This window comes from Apostichopus japonicus, chromosome 15, assembly GCF_037975245.1.
Source record: "Apostichopus japonicus isolate 1M-3 chromosome 15, ASM3797524v1, whole genome shotgun sequence".
In the NCBI taxonomy this organism is placed as follows: Eukaryota; Metazoa; Echinodermata; class Holothuroidea; order Aspidochirotida; family Stichopodidae; genus Apostichopus; species Apostichopus japonicus.
Window position 1 is genome coordinate 18,187,892 of NC_092575.1, and position 16,849 is coordinate 18,204,740.

Consider the following 16,849-nt stretch of genomic DNA (forward strand, 5'->3'; position numbering starts at 1 on the left):
GGGGCAGTTTGCTTTTGCCGCGATCTTATACGGTCTCTGGAAGTTTAAGTATTAGAAACGAACATAGATTTATATCAACTGCTGTCGTGGCGCGGTTGGTTGCTCTGTACCTCGAGAGCGTGACGTATTTTTGGATCGCGGGCTCGAGACCAGGTGGGGGCAGTTTGCTTTTGCCGCGATCTTATACGGTCTCTGGAAGTTTAAGTATTAGAAACGAACATAGATTTATATCAACTGCTGTCGTGGCGCGGTTGGTTGCTCTGTACCTCGAGAGCGTGACGTATTTTTGGATCGCGGGCTCGAGACCAGGTGGGGGCAGTTTGCTTTTGCCGCGATCTTATACGGTCTCTGGAAGTTTAAGTATTAGAAACGAACATAGATTTATATCAACTGCTGTCGTGGCGCGGTTGGTTGCTCTGTACCTCGAGAGCGTGACGTATTTTGGATCGCGGGCTCGAGACCAGGTGGGGGCAGTTTGCTTTTGCCGCGATCTTATTCGGTCTCTGGAAGTTTAAGTATTAGAAACGAACATAGATTTATATCAACTGCTGTCGTGGCGCGGTTGGTTGCTCTGTACCTCGAGAGCGTGACGTATTTTGGATCGCGGGCTCGAGACCAGGTGGGGGCAGTTTGCTTTTGCCGCGATCTTATACGGTCTCTGGAAGTTTAAGTATTAGAAACGAACATAGATTTATATCAACTGCTGTCGTGGCGCGGTTGGTTGCTCTGTACCTCGAGAGCGTGACGTATTTTTGGATCGCGGGCTCGAGACCAGGTGGGGGCAGTTTGCTTTTGCCGCGATCTTATACGGTCTCTGGAAGTTTAAGTATTAGAAACGAACATAGATTTATATCAACTGCTGTCGTGGCGCGGTTGGTTGCTCTGTACCTCGAGAGCGTGACGTATTTTTGGATCGCGGGCTCGAGACCAGGTGGGGGCAGTTTGCTTTTGCCGCGATCTTATACGGTCTCTGGAAGTTTAAGTATTAGAAACGAACATAGATTTATATCAACTGCTGTCGTGGCGCGGTTGGTTGCTCTGTACCTCGAGAGCGTGACGTATTTTTGGATCGCGGGCTCGAGACCAGGTGGGGGCAGTTTGCTTTTGCCGCGATCTTATACGGTCTCTGGAAGTTTAAGTATTAGAAACGAACATAGATTTATATCAACTGCTGTCGTGGCGCGGTTGGTTGCTCTGTACCTCGAGAGCGTGACGTATTTTTGGATCGCGGGCTCGAGACCAGGTGGGGGCAGTTTGCTTTTGCCGCGATCTTATACGGTCTCTGGAAGTTTAAGTATTAGAAACGAACATAGATTTATATCAACTGCTGTCGTGGCGCGGTTGGTTGCTCTGTACCTCGAGAGCGTGACGTATTTTTGGATCGCGGGCTCGAGACCAGGTGGGGGCAGTTTGCTTTTGCCGCGATCTTATACGGTCTCTGGAAGTTTAAGTATTAGAAACGAACATAGATTTATATCAACTGCTGTCGTGGCGCGGTTGGTTGCTCTGTACCTCGAGAGCGTGACGTATTTTTGGATCGCGGGCTCGAGACCAGGTGGGGGCAGTTTGCTTTTGCCGCGATCTTATACGGTCTCTGGAAGTTTAAGTATTAGAAACGAACATAGATTTATATCAACTGCTGTCGTGGCGCGGTTGGTTGCTCTGTACCTCGAGAGCGTGACGTATTTTTGGATCGCGGGCTCGAGACCAGGTGGGGGCAGTTTGCTTTTGCCGCGATCTTATACGGTCTCTGGAAGTTTAAGTATTAGAAACGAACATAGATTTATATCAACTGCTGTCGTGGCGCGGTTGGTTGCTCTGTACCTCGAGAGCGTGACGTATTTTTGGATCGCGGGCTCGAGACCAGGTGGGGGCAGTTTGCTTTTGCCGCGATCTTATACGGTCTCTGGAAGTTTAAGTATTAGAAACGAACATAGATTTATATCAACTGCTGTCGTGGCGCGGTTGGTTGCTCTGTACCTCGAGAGCGTGACGTATTTTGGATCGCGGGCTCGAGACCAGGTGGGGGCAGTTTGCTTTTGCCGCGATCTTATACGGTCTCTGGAAGTTTAAGTATTAGAAACGAACATAGATTTATATCAACTGCTGTCGTGGCGCGGTTGGTTGCTCTGTACCTCGAGAGCGTGACGTATTTTGGATCGCGGGCTCGAGACCAGGTGGGGGCAGTTTGCTTTTGCCGCGATCTTATACGGTCTCTGGAAGTTTAAGTATTAGAAACGAACATAGATTTATATCAACTGCTGTCGTGGCGCGGTTGGTTGCTCTGTACCTCGAGAGCGTGACGTATTTTTGGATCGCGGGCTCGAGACCAGGTGGGGGCAGTTTGCTTTTGCCGCGATCTTATACGGTCTCTGGAAGTTTAAGTATTAGAAACGAACATAGATTTATATCAACTGCTGTCGTGGCGCGGTTGGTTGCTCTGTACCTCGAGAGCGTGACGTATTTTGGATCGCGGGCTCGAGACCAGGTGGGGGCAGTTTGCTTTTGCCGCGATCTTATACGGTCTCTGGAAGTTTAAGTATTAGAAACGAACATAGATTTATATCAACTGCTGTCGTGGCGCGGTTGGTTGCTCTGTACCTCGAGAGCGTGACGTATTTTTGGATCGCGGGCTCGAGACCAGGTGGGGGCAGTTTGCTTTTGCCGCGATCTTATACGGTCTCTGGAAGTTTAAGTATTAGAAACGAACATAGATTTATATCAACTGCTGTCGTGGCGCGGTTGGTTGCTCTGTACCTCGAGAGCGTGACGTATTTTTGGATCGCGGGCTCGAGACCAGGTGGGGGCAGTTTGCTTTTGCCGCGATCTTATACGGTCTCTGGAAGTTTAAGTATTAGAAACGAACATAGATTTATATCAACTGCTGTCGTGGCGCGGTTGGTTGCTCTGTACCTCGAGAGCGTGACGTATTTTTGGATCGCGGGCTCGAGACCAGGTGGGGGCAGTTTGCTTTTGCCGCGATCTTATACGGTCTCTGGAAGTTTAAGTATTAGAAACGAACATAGATTTATATCAACTGCTGTCGTGGCGCGGTTGGTTGCTCTGTACCTCGAGAGCGTGACGTATTTTTGGATCGCGGGCTCGAGACCAGGTGGGGGCAGTTTGCTTTTGCCGCGATCTTATACGGTCTCTGGAAGTTTAAGTATTAGAAACGAACATAGATTTATATCAACTGCTGTCGTGGCGCGGTTGGTTGCTCTGTACCTCGAGAGCGTGACGTATTTTTGGATCGCGGGCTCGAGACCAGGTGGGGGCAGTTTGCTTTTGCCGCGATCTTATACGGTCTCTGGAAGTTTAAGTATTAGAAACGAACGAACGTAGATTTATATCAACTGCTGTCGTGGCGCGGTTGGTTGTGCTCTGTACCTCGAGAGCGTGACGTATTTTGGATCGCGGGCTCGAGAACAGGCCAGCGCAGTTTGCTTTTGCCGCGATCTCATACTGTCTCTGGAAACTTTAAGTATTAGAAACGAACGTAGATTTATATCAACTGCTGTCGTGGCGCGGTTGGTTGTGCACTGTACCTCGAGAGCGTCACGTATTTTGGATCGCGGGCTCGAGAACAGGCCAACGCAGTTTGGTTTTGCCGCGATCTTATACGGTCTCTGGAACTTTAAGTATTAGAAACGAACATAGATTTATATCAACTGCTGTCGTGGCGCGGTTGGTTGTGCTCTGTATCTCGAGAGCGTGACGTATTTTGGATCGCGGGCTCGAGACCAGGCCAGCGCAGTTTGCTTTTGCCGCGATCTTATACGGTCTCTGGAACTTTAAGTATTAGAAACGAACATAGATTTATATCAACTGCTGTCGTGGCGCTGTTGGTTGTGCTCTGTACCTCGAGAGCGTGACGTATTTTGGATCGCGGGCTCGAGACCAGGCCAGCGCAGTTTGGTTTTGCCGCGATCTTATACGGTCTCTGGAACTTTAAGTATTAGAAACGAACATAGATTTATATCAACTGCTGTCGTGGCGCGGTTGGTTGTGCTCTGTACCTCGAGAGCGTGACGTATTTTGGATCGCGGGCTCGAGACCAGGCCAGCGCAGTTTGCTTTTGCCGCGATCTTATACGGTCTCTGGAACTTTAAGTATTAGAAACGAACATAGATTTATATCAACTGCTGTCGTGGCGCGGTTGGTTGTGCTCTGTACCTCGAGAGCGAGACGTATTTTGGATCCTGGGCTCGAGACCCGGCAACCGCAGTTTGCTTTTGCCGCGATCTTATACGGTCTCTGGAACTTTAAGTATTAGAAACGAACATAGATTTATATCAACTGCTGTCGTGGCGCGGTTGGTTGTGCTCTGTACCTCGAGAGCGTGACGTATTTTGGATCGCGGGCTCGAGACCAGGCCAGCGCAGTTTGCTTTTGCCGCGATCCTATAAGGTATCTGGAACTTTAAGTATAAGAAACGAACATAGATTTATATCAACTGCTGTCGTGGCTCGGTTGGTTGTGCTCTGTACCTCGAGAGCGTGACGCATTTTGGATCGCGGGCTCGAGACCAGGCCAGCGCAGTTTGCTTTTGCCGCGATCTTATACGGTCTCTGGAACTTTAAGTATTAGAAACGAACAAAGATTGATATCAACTGCTGTCGTGGCGCGGTTGGTTGCTCTCTGTAACTCGAGAGCGTGACGTATTTTGGATCGCGGGCTCGAGACCAGGGCAGCGCAGTTTGCTTTTGCCGCGATCTATTACGATCTCTGGAACTTTAAGTATTAGAAACGAACCAAGATTTATATCAACTGCTGTCGTGGCGCAGAGGGTTGTGCTCTATACCTCGAGAGCGAGACGTATTTTGGATCCTGGGCTCGAGACCCGGCAACCGCAGTTTGCTTTTGCCGCGAACTTATACGGTCTCTGGAACTTTAAGTATTAGAAACGAACATAGATTTATATCAACTGCTGTCGTGGCGCGGTTGGTTGTGCTCTGTACCTCGAGAGCGTAACGTATTTTGGATCCTGGGCTCGAGACCCGGCCACTGCAGTTTGCTTTTGCCGCGATCTATTACGGTCTCTGGAACTTTAAGTATTAGAAACGAACATAGATTTATATCTACTGCTGTCGTGGCGCGGTTGGCTGTGCTCTGTACCTCGAGAGCGTGACGTATTTTGGATCGCGGGCTCGAGACCAGGCCAGCACAGTTTGCTTTTGCCGCGATCTAATACGATCTCTGGAACTTTAAGTATTAGAAACGAACATAGATTTATATCAACTGCTGCCGTGGCGCAGTTGGTTATGCTCTGTACCTTGAGAGAGAGACGTATTTTGGATTCTCGGCTCGAGACCTGGCCACCGCAGTTTGCTTTTGCCGCGATCTTATACTGCTAACCCCTACTGCTTACACAGTATTGCTCATATGTGTATCTACACACTTCACCGTGTGTACTGAAATGTCTGAAAATACATCTTTATGGACCAAAAATGATAATTGCATAGAATTCTGTTGTGGTTTATATTGTGACGACAATAAAAAGTATCATTTTGGTAATAACAAAAAATCATCTCTCACTTTAGGTGGCATACTCCTATTGGAGTCTATATCAATCCGCTCAAAAGCAGCGGGAGAACATCTTTTTGTGACCTGTTATCAATCATGATCTAGTTTTTTTGTGGCATGCATGCTAAAGAGCATTAATGGAAGTACATGTGGTGAGAAAATTGGGTCAATTGAGGCTATTTTAGACCCCTTTATGCCTCCCAGGAGCAGCGTAGGAAATTTGTTTACCACTGAGTGAAGAGGTTTGTTTACAAGTGACGAAAACTTCCGGCTCGGATAGCAAAAAATCTTCATGATCATGGTACGGAAACCTGATGATGCCATGAATGGCCAATTTGTCAGCTATCCGGTGATGGGTAGCGTTTAGCTAGTGAAAACTTCTATCTAGACTAAGAGACCACATTACTTTTGTGATTTAGTGTGTAAGTCAATGGGGCTTTTAATGGGCGTATGCTACCTTAAGCAAAAATGCTAAAATTTTTCATTTTAAGTGCTAGAAGTCCCAATTTTGGACCAAAGTAGTTGCTATGGTGTGTAAATATGGTTTTCAAGCAAACGTCTGAAAATTCAAGCTTGGATGATTTTTACGCATAAATTAGTATTACAGACTTAAAGTACCACAAAGAGCATGTGCGTTTCTATACATGAGACCAGAACAACATTTTGAGCATTTCTGACCAGTTTTCCTCCCCAATAAACTATTGGGTCATTAAGCCTTGACCTACCAAAGCTTCCGTAATTTGATTCATTCCTTGACCCTGCTAAGTAGGTGCCAAATGCACGATATTCAAAATCCTTCAGAATCAGACCAAAATGCCTGCCGTGTGTGTGACGTGAATGACTTAGTTCAGTGAAATTTGACATCCGTGGGCACCTAAAGTACATGGTAACCATATTTTAGGTTATTTTTGCTAAAGTTGGAAGTACCTGGTGTTTGACTAAAGACAAATACTCAGTTTCAATGCATGAAATACCCATAATGTTGTTAGCTTAGGCCTCAGGTTCATAATCGCGCTACGTTAGTACCCTAGACCACGTCTACACCAGCTGTAGCACAATGTGAGGTCTGTATCCTAAGTGGAGTGGCTGCTGAGTGCTAAAACCTTACACAGAGAATGTTTTGAGTCTTATTTAGCAAATAATCCACAAAGGTATGCATTTTCTGCTCCTACATATGTGCATCAAGGGGTTTTGAGCCTATTTTCACTATCATTAGTTTTCTGTTGTTTTGTCAATTTTCAGAGAAAGTTGATGTGCCAAGTCCTCAGCATTCACAGCGATATACTTTGAATGGGTGTGGTATCAATGGCCTCAACTGGTTAGATGAGGTAACAACAAATCCCAAACAACTCTGACAGCAGAAAGAGATATCCTGATGCTTCCATGGGAGATCTACTGTAGTAACTACTGTACAGTATAGGAACCAGTGCTCGCCACCAATGGAGAATAAGGTAATTTGACGTTGTTGTTCTTTGCCGAGCAACAAATTTGAATGTTTTATCATGAAATATGCCCCCCTATCCACCTCTCTTCCCTTATAACTGTCTTTAATACATTGTAACAACCTATGCACAAACCTTTAAATGGACTGGATATGCTGTTGAGGTGAACAGTGTATCTAGATAGCATTTCAGTATTTGTTCCTTTTGACTACTGTACATACTGTTACAGTGTGTTTCAGTGTGTGGCCGTTGAGCGTGTCGTATCAAGAATATAGGAGGCGATCATTTATTTAGTAACAGACTTGGTTTATTATTGTACTTCAGTAGCCATATTCAATGGAGTGCACAGACTCGTAGTGTGTAATATGAAGAGCAAGTACGGTAGCTCATATTGATCAGCTACATAAATGTACTTGTCACACAGTGAGGCTGTGGTTTACAAATCCCGATGATCCAGTTTTGGCAAAGAACACCTTCAATTCTCTTCTCTTATTCTTAGTAACTTAGCAGTTGCACTGGAGTGACATGCAATATCAGTTTAACATGTTCCAAACAGTTCAGGAATACATTGGGGTATGTCCTGTAGGTCAGTTTGGGAGGAATCAGCTGAGCTAAACAAAAGTAGTTTTCATCACTTTTCAGAGCCAGAGACGAAAAAACCCTCCCCGCAGACCCTTCTCTGGATGACGTTTCTGCAGGTAGGGCAAGCCAGACCAAGTGGGCGGTGATCAGGAATACCAATACAACCTGCAGGAATCATAGATGCACCCAAATTGGTCAAGCTTATCAAAATTGGTGACTGTAAATGTTGTTGCAGTCGTAGACCTGGTTACTGCTTACACAGTATTGCTCATATGTGTATTTACACACTGCACCTTGCATACTGAAATCTCTGAAAATACATCTTTATGGACCTAAAATGATAATTGCATAGAATTTTGTTGTGGTTTATATTGTGACGACTATAAAAAGTATCATTTTGGTATTAAAAAAAAAATTCATCTCTCACATAAGGTGGCATACTCCTATTAGAGTCTATATCAGTCCGCTCGATTGTTCTCCTTCAAGAAAAGTGCCAAAAAGCAGCAGGGGAACATCTTTTGTGACCTGTTATCAATCATGATCTAGTTTTTTGTGGCTTGCATGTTGAAGAGCATTAATGGAAGTACATGTAGTGAGAAAATTGTGTCAATTGAGGCCATTTCAGACCCCTTTAAGGCCTCCCAGGAGCAGCGTAGGAAAATTGTTTACCACTGAGTGAAGAGGTTTGTTTACAAGTGACAAAAACTTCCGGCTCGGATAGCAAAAAATCTACATGGTCATGATACGGAAAATTGATGATGCCATAAAAGGCCAACTTGACAGCTATCCGGTGATGGGTAGCGTTTAGCTAGTGAAAACTTCTCTCTAGACTTAGAGACCACATTACTTTTGTGATTTAGTGTGTAAGTCAATGGCGCTTTTAATGGGCGTATGCTACCTGAAGGATTCTTGCCAGGTTTGTTACTGTTTTTTTAAGCTTTTTATATGGACAAGAGTTCACTCTTGTAGCTACATAGTGATTCCAAACACAACCTTTGATTCAAGTCCTACAATTCTTCCATATCAGAAAGACCTATAGGGTCGTCCCCACATCCATTGCTTGTCTCTCTGTGAGCCATCATAGCACTGTGATAGGCCCTTAATAGAGCTTGCAAATTAACAAACCTGTTTCCTGTAGATTCTGCAAACATGGTTTGTTGTGACTGAGTTGAAAATATCTCATGTCCTTTATCTGCTGGGTTAATTACTCTCTCATACTCTTCCTTGTCGAGCCTTCTATAAGCAGGTTTGCAAGAGGAATTAGTTGCCATATCTGTATCAGAAGAGCTAGGAATATCACCAGTGCAATTGGCATCAGCTTCACCAGCTGTTCAAGCAGTAAAGCCAAACCTGTTACCTGGCTTGAAGGTTATTACATGCCTATCAAACATGCCTTTCCTTCTACCCATTGTTCTAAATACTAATCAGTTTGTATCCTTAAAACATACCAATTTTCCAGTGACCTATTCACTAGTTTTGTTTGTAAGCATTTATTGGAAGTCTAAGCAGTTGAATAGCTACACATAGAATGATACAAGACAAGACTTACACTGAGAAACTAGTCAATATGATCGACTACAACTAGTTTGGAATGTTGTTTGAACAGCGCCCTCATTCTAGATCCGGTCACAGCTAGTGCATAGATCTCCTAAGTAGTTTTTGCACCAAAATCTGACAAAATACCTTTGAAAAGCAGTGCCAAAGTAACAAGTAACTTTTTCTCTTTCACTTTAGAGCCACAGCTAAGGGCGCATGCTCACTGGATGCTGGGAGTGATCAAATTTTCAGAGGGAAGAAGGCCAACCAAGTTTCCACCAGAGGGGGTAAGTAGCACCAAACTGAGGGACTGTGCTTAAAACACATTGTGTGGACCCAAGAACAATTTAGACATTCAGTAGATGCCTGTCATGCTGATGGAATGACTTCTTATCACACTAGGGAATATGTCAATCATTGGGCTCTCACTTGTTTAAAGTTCAGTACTGTATTATTCATTTAGACTGTACAACATGTGTGAAACACCATATGAAGATTCACCAAATAGACAGAGATACACAGAAATGATGTAAGTCACAACTTCTCAAACTATCATAAAAAGGAGGTTTAATGTGGAGTTTAAATATCTCAGCTGTTACTTAAGGTGGCATACTCCTATTAGCATCTATATCAACCTGCACAAGTGTTCTCCTTCAGGAAAAGTTCCAAAGAGCAACAGGAGAACATCTTTGTTTATATCTTATCAATTAGGATCTGGTTTTCTTGGTTTGGCTGTAATGGAGCATGAATGGAAGTACAAGTGGTACACAGATTGGGTCAGTTGAGGCAAGTTTAGACCACTTTAGGTCTCCCTGGAGCAGCATATGAACATTGTTTACTGCTGAGTAAAGAGGTTTGTTTACAAGTGAAGAAAATTTCAAGCTCTCATAGGAAACAAAAAGTCTGCACAGTCATGATAAAGAAACTTGAGGTTCAAATGAATGTGATAAATTTATTAGAATAAACCAAAAGCAAATAGAATAAAGGGTAATTTAAACCAAGAAATACTGCACGACGCAACTCACATGCATACCTGTAAATGGTACCCACGCACGACGACACATACAACACTGACACGTAAAGGGAAACACAGCATCACACGCATTAAAACAATCGAAGACCATTAACAGGGTGTACTGCTGAGTTTCTGGAGAAAGATTGTAAAACAAACCACCTGCTGCTGAAGAAACAAAGTCTAAACATTCAAGAGTTCTGCTGCCTCCATTGGTCTTTATTATAACTTTCTGTCAAATATCATTGGAGATATGGATATTTTGGCTTCCAGATTAAAGGTACAAGCCAACATGTCTGGGAGGAAATGCTCCTAGAAAGGTCAATGCCCGTTCACTGATGCACATATTATATGACATCACGGTCACGCCAATACATGTGTCTAAATGCTTCAAAGCATGCCTTTTCTTTCATTGTTGATGCTGGATCTGGAAAATAACCATTTCATCCTTAATTAAAAGTCTTGAATTTTAATATATCAACACTGAGGGAACCCTGAAGGATTGATAATCAACACAATCGTAGAATAGAAAAGGTGAGGGATTTCTCAACCAAGGCTTCCTATACAATTGAGTTTTCTCCTGGCATCTTGAATCCAGTGAAATGACCATTGGCTGGAAACTCACTTCTGATTCTTTGGACTGCACATGATGGTAGCACAACCCTGACGTGTCTTGCTAGGAACCCCAGCACCTTTGAACCTGTTGACCGTAGGCTATGTATCTGTACTGCCTAAAAAAAAATATTGAAAGTTCAAAATGTATGAATGTTGGCCCATGATGTCCACAATAACAAGCAGGGATACAATGTACAGTTATGGTTACATTTGTTGTGAATTTACAACTTCCATATTTCATGAAACATTCTTTTGTTCAGACAATTGATTTGCAAAACTCCAGGCCTAAGTACTAGCCTAGTAATAATGAGTATAAAATGACACATATGCCTACCTAGCATGGCTGCATAATGCAGCTTACGTCCCGAGCCAAACTTTCAGTATGTAACCACCACTACTACTACTACTACGCACCATACTGAACATGTATGAATACATAGCCAACACACAGTACATATGGGTTGTAAGGATTCTATGGTTGTAAGTCACCGTAACACAACTCACAATATGGTTAAGGCAGTTCCGTGAATTCCAACCACACATGCAAAAAATGGACTGGATTTTGTTTGCTTCATTACTAAATTCTTACCACGTTGTATGCTCCTTGCAATAGTTCCGAACGGGTTTCTTCTTCGATATGTTGTGGAGCTTCAATTTCGGCTCATTTGACAGGCTCGAACTGATACGGTTCTATATCCTAACAGTAACACCTCAGGTCCACCCTCAACATTTGGTTCAATATTGGCATGATCATCGCCTTCACTCTCTGCTTCGAATATTAGAAAGGGCACTCCAATTCTAGTACAATTTCACTGCCTGGTGAAGAACCACTATCACTTTGAACTTCGGTTGCCACATTTGGTTCTAAATCTGACATTCCACGGGAAATTTAGATTTGAATTCGTGCTGACTTGTTATCGATTGTTTTGTGTATTTATGTACACTTGTCGGAGTGTAGGTATGATATATGTTCGGAGGAAACAGCGAGAGCAAATCGTGTTCCTAAAATGTTGTCACATTAGGTCATGAGATTACGAAAAAAAATTTCGAAGGGAAAAATCAAGTTTCTAATTGGCAGAGTGGTTGATATATGTTCTAGAGAACATGCTTCGATGGATCCCAAATATACAGGATGTTGACATTTTCGTGTCGTGGCCATAATAAGTAAGAATTTGAAAATTGCCATTTTAGACTCTATGAGCCTTAAGTATAGCTAAGGGTATTGGTTATGATATGTAATCACGGAATATGACAAAAAGGTCTCATCATTTTACGCTTGAGTGATTTGGGGGCAAATTTTGTGAAAAATCACCAAAATATCGCAATGTGGCACGAGATTGACACGGAAGTAACAACACATTGGTACACCATGGCATGTGCCCAAAAATGCACTGATGAAGTAATAATTAGACTGGAAGAACATGTTCATGGCCTGTAGAGACCAATGTACTACCTGTGTCTGTTGTTTTGATCTGTGTGTTATTGAGATGTGTAGTAGTACAAGTAAAGGATGGTATAAGGAGCCACTAGTTTCAATGTTAAGCTATTGAAAAAGTAAAACCTGAGGAACTGAAGTTGTACATCTGGTGAGTAGTCTACTTTTATACAGTGTAGTGCTGATAGTCGTGATCGATTAATCGCCAGTAGTCGCGATTACACTTTGGAAGTTTGATTAATCGCTCTCAAAACCTAAGTTGCGATTACTGGACTAAAGCTAGCACTACACACAATCTGCTATTGAAAAATAGCCTAACCTATCAAAAACAACACTTAAGCAGTTTGTCAGCAAATATTGCAAACACAGGTTCTTACAATGCTACACTAGAACTGTGCTGTGTTAAAAATCAGCAAGCACCTGTTCAGGTTAGATTCATGCGTTTACTTGTTAGTAATACGATTGTTCTGCAGTGCAACATTTAGTCCTAGCAATGTTTCATCATTGCGCATAATTGCAAATTCCCAAATTTATTAATCTTTAATGATTGCCAAAGAATTTGTAATTTCTTCAAACATGCATGTTTACAGTATATTTCATTTCTGGCCAGTGGTTCACATGTATCATATGTCTGATAGAGTGTGTCGATTGCGGTGAAGTTTCATTTCAATGTGTCATAATATGTGCGTGCTATCACACTAGGCTAAAGCCTAGCCTAGAAGGTGAACGTCCTTCTACAGAAAACTCTTGCATAGTAATCATCACACCGCTACAGGGTGTTGCATCTATTCATTCATTTTTTTGCTGTGATTAGTGCTAGTAGTTGTAGTAGCCTTGTAGATCCATTCCAAAGTTTTTGATTTACTTTGAAGGATTTTAAGAAATGTTGAATATTGAAATTTGTTGACAGTTTTTGTTTGGTAGATGTTTTAACATGAATTAGACATCACACATTAAGACTTGAAAGAACAAATAGGGACAGTGCACCATGGAAAAAGATTTGTTTGACCGTATTTCTGCAATGTAGAAATGACAGTGATGATGCCATAACTGTAACCGAGTATCGCGAGAAGAGCTATGCGATTAATCAACTACAAAAGTAAGAGTCGACTATCAGCACTAATACTGTGTACCTAGCAGAGCAAAAAGCGACAGTCAGAATTTAAATGCATACATTACAATGTAATATATGTGGTGTAAGAATCAGTTTTATTGAGACCCAGACTGCAATCAGAATAAGGATAGGCCTATATACAGTAACACATTTGTAAATGGAAAGCTCACACCTTCACAATGTCAGACTAAGATTGGATGGCATGGGCTGATGAAATAAATGCAAATGTTGCAAAATATACATCAGCCCCAACAAGTTACACAAAGGGATGCAGGATGTGGACAGGTGCCTACACCATCAGTAAGCCAGGGGCACCAGCATATGGCATTATCCGCACAATGCTATCCCTGGCAGCTAAGAGAAGAGCCACATTCCAGCATCTGCTCTTCAAAGTATTGTGCAAAGAAATTAACTTTTTAAGTACCAAATCATTTCACATCTCCCACATATGCCACAACAGCCTATGTGTGGAGGTGTCACATCCATTGCTTGTGTCTCTGTGAGCCATCATAGCACTGTGACAGGCCCTTAATAAGACTTGCAAATTTACTAACCTGTTTACTGTAGATTTTGTCATATATCAGAGGAGAGTACTGCTTTAGTCAGTGCTCTGTAGAGAGACCTGTTTATTGAAATCTAAACTGTACACTATGGGTGTTTCACATCAGGTTCTCTGCTGGGTGGATGCTTTTCTGAGTGATAGAGAGCAGTCGGTTGTTGTCAATGGGTCTAGGTCTAATCCTTCTAAGGTTACTTCCGGTGTTCCGCAAGGGTCAGTTTTGGGACCCATTCTCTTCCTGGCCTATATTAATGATATTGGTAATGCTGTTTCTTCTGGTCTCCGACTGTTCGCTGAGTACTGTGTCTGTTATCGGGTTATCGATGATGTCAGTGATGGTCATCAACTTCAGGAAGATATTAATATACTAGGGCAATGGGCTAAAGATTGGGGCATGAGTTTCCAGCCGGTGAAATGTAACATTATGACCATTACTAGAAAGAGGAAACCTGTAAATTTCAATTACATGCTCAATGGGGTTCACTTGGTTAAGGTTGATTGTATTAAATATCTGGGTATTCATATCACTTCAGATCTCAACTGGGGAAAGCATATTCAAAATGTGTGTAACAAAGGAAATAGGATATTGGGAGTTCTTTGTAGAAACTTATCCCCTTGTTCGAAGGATGCAAAATTGGCTGCATATAAAGGTCTCCTCCTGCCAGTATTGGAATATGCCAGTTCTGTCTGGGATCCCCACCAAGCTTTTTTGCAGCACAACCTCGAAAACATTCAGAGGCGTGCAGCCCGTTTCATCGCTTCAGATTATTCAAGAGAGCCTGGCTCTGTCTCATCTCTGTTACGGGACCTAAACCTGGGGCCCTTGGCAGAGAGGCGCAGACAAAGTAGAATCATCTTATTTGCTAAGGGCATCTATGGTCAGGCTCAGATCCCTATTGACTGCCTAAGAAAGCCTCTGCGTAGGAGTCGGAACATGCACGATATGCATTTCTGCCAACTGTATGCCAGTACCAATTGCTATAAGTATAGTTTTTTTCCAAATACAATTAGGGATTGGAATAGTCTGCCTTCAGACCTCATTAGTAGTTCCAGTGGTTCTGTGAATCCTGTCACTTATATCAGTACTCGGGTCAGATCTAATTAATTACTCTCTTGACGTGTGTGTGGTGAGATATTGTCCCTTTTTGCGGATGTGTCACCGTATCGAAGACGAAGACGAGGTGTACTACATCAGAATGATAAGCTGCAGCCATTGTTCTACTGAATCCATATTACATGCCTTGCCATCAGCATCAGTTGTGAGGTACATGACCGTACCCATTCTTCATAATAATAATCAGTTTTTTATCCTCAAAGTTCAACAAAATTCCAGTGACCTATTCACTAGTTTGTTTGTATACAAATGCTTAAATGGTTATAAGCATTTATTGGAAGTCTAAGCAGTTGAATAGCTGCACATAGAATGATACAAGACAAGACTTACACTGAGAAACTAGTCAATATGATCTACTACAACGATTTAGGAATGTTGCTTGAACAGCGCCCTCATTCTAGATCTGGTCACAGCTAGAACATAGGTCTCCTGAGTAGTTTTCGCAACAAAATCTGACAAAATACCTTTGAAAAGCAGTGCCAAAGTAACAAGTAACTTTTTCTCTTTCATTTTAGGGCCAGAGTTTACTCGATACAGGGAGTGATCACATTTTCAGAGGGAAGAAGGCCAACTTGCGTCAAGTTTCCACCAGAGGGGATAAGTAGCACCAACTGAGGGACTGTGCTTAAAACACATTGTGTGGACCCAAGAACAATTTAGACATTCAGTAGATGCCAGCCATGCTGATGGAATGACTTCTAATCACACTAGGGAATATGTCAACCATTGGGCTCTCACTTGTTTAAAGTTCAGTACTGCATTATTCATATAGACTGTACAACATGTGTGAGACACCATATGAAGATTCACACAATAGACAGAGATAAACAAAAATGATATAAGTCATTACTTCTGAAACTATCATAAAAAGAGGTTGAAAGTGGATTTTAGAAATGTCAACTGTTACTTTAGCTGGCATACTCCTATTAGCATCTATATCAATCCGTACCAAGTGTGCTTCTTCAGAAAAAGTGCCAAAAAGCAACAGGAGACATCTTTTTTGATATGTCATCAATCACTGGACTGGTTTATGTTTTTAGTTCTACCATGTAGCTTGTACTCTCTCTCTCTGTCTCTGAGTTGTGCTCACCTCCTTCTGTATGCTCTGCCTCTGTTATATAGTCTATCAGGGTTGTTGATTTTTTTGATTTAAATCAGATTTTTTTGATTTAAATCGGATTTTTTTGATTTTTTTAAAACCACATTTCAGTTGGACCCCATTGTTGCCTACATTATCACATATATGCACCCATATCCACCCAGATCATTATATCCCCACATTGGGGATATTATGGTGTTGATCACTTTCAATTTGACCACATGTGACCCACTGCAGTGGCCATTTAATTCATCCAATTTGAACAAAACAAATGAGAGCAACGTATGGTGGTACCAAAAGTTGGTGGTGATCTCATATAGTTCCTGATATTCTCCCATTTGGCTTTTAAACACACTGTGATTGCTATGATGTGGGGATATACGTTGGCGGTTTAACGCCAGCTGATGTCTAGTTTTAATATATAAGCCTTATAGGCCTATAATATATTCAGAATACTTTGCAGGCTAATTAAACCTGGGCCCTGGGCCTCAATCAATTTCCCATTGAACACACATGACCTAAGGCTACTGCAAGTCTAAGAATACCAATTCCAGTCATTCACTTGGGGAGCTTGTTTGTGCAAGCACTGTGGGCCTAACACTTCATAGTTTATCCATCAATATACACAGGAAATACATTCTGGTCCACTCCACTAGTGATAATTGGAGATTACACTAACACCTATTGTATTCTGGGGTGTTGTTTGAGCACTTGACTTATGAATTGAAGTGTCATGACTCATATATCATATGCATGCATACAACTTTCATGGCATCAAAATATAGCAAACTACATTCCTGATTTTGTAGGGTTTAGCT

General features: G+C 42.4%; 1 long non-coding RNA gene across 2 annotated transcripts; it reads left to right on the forward strand.

Annotated features, from left to right (window-relative positions):
- Positions 1-6,096: 6,096 nt before the first annotated feature.
- On the forward strand, positions 6,097-16,812 carry LOC139981200 (uncharacterized). 2 transcript variants are annotated; one of them, XR_011797811.1, is made up of 5 exons: positions 6,097-6,409; positions 6,766-6,974; positions 7,608-7,663; positions 9,282-9,370; positions 15,448-16,812. It is a non-coding gene; the product is annotated as an uncharacterized lncRNA (long non-coding RNA). The 2 variants fall into 2 exon arrangements; XR_011797812.1 differs by lacking the exons at positions 9,282-9,370; positions 15,448-16,812 and having other exon boundaries at positions 6,104-6,409; positions 7,608-9,252.
- Positions 16,813-16,849: the final 37 nt, after the last annotated feature.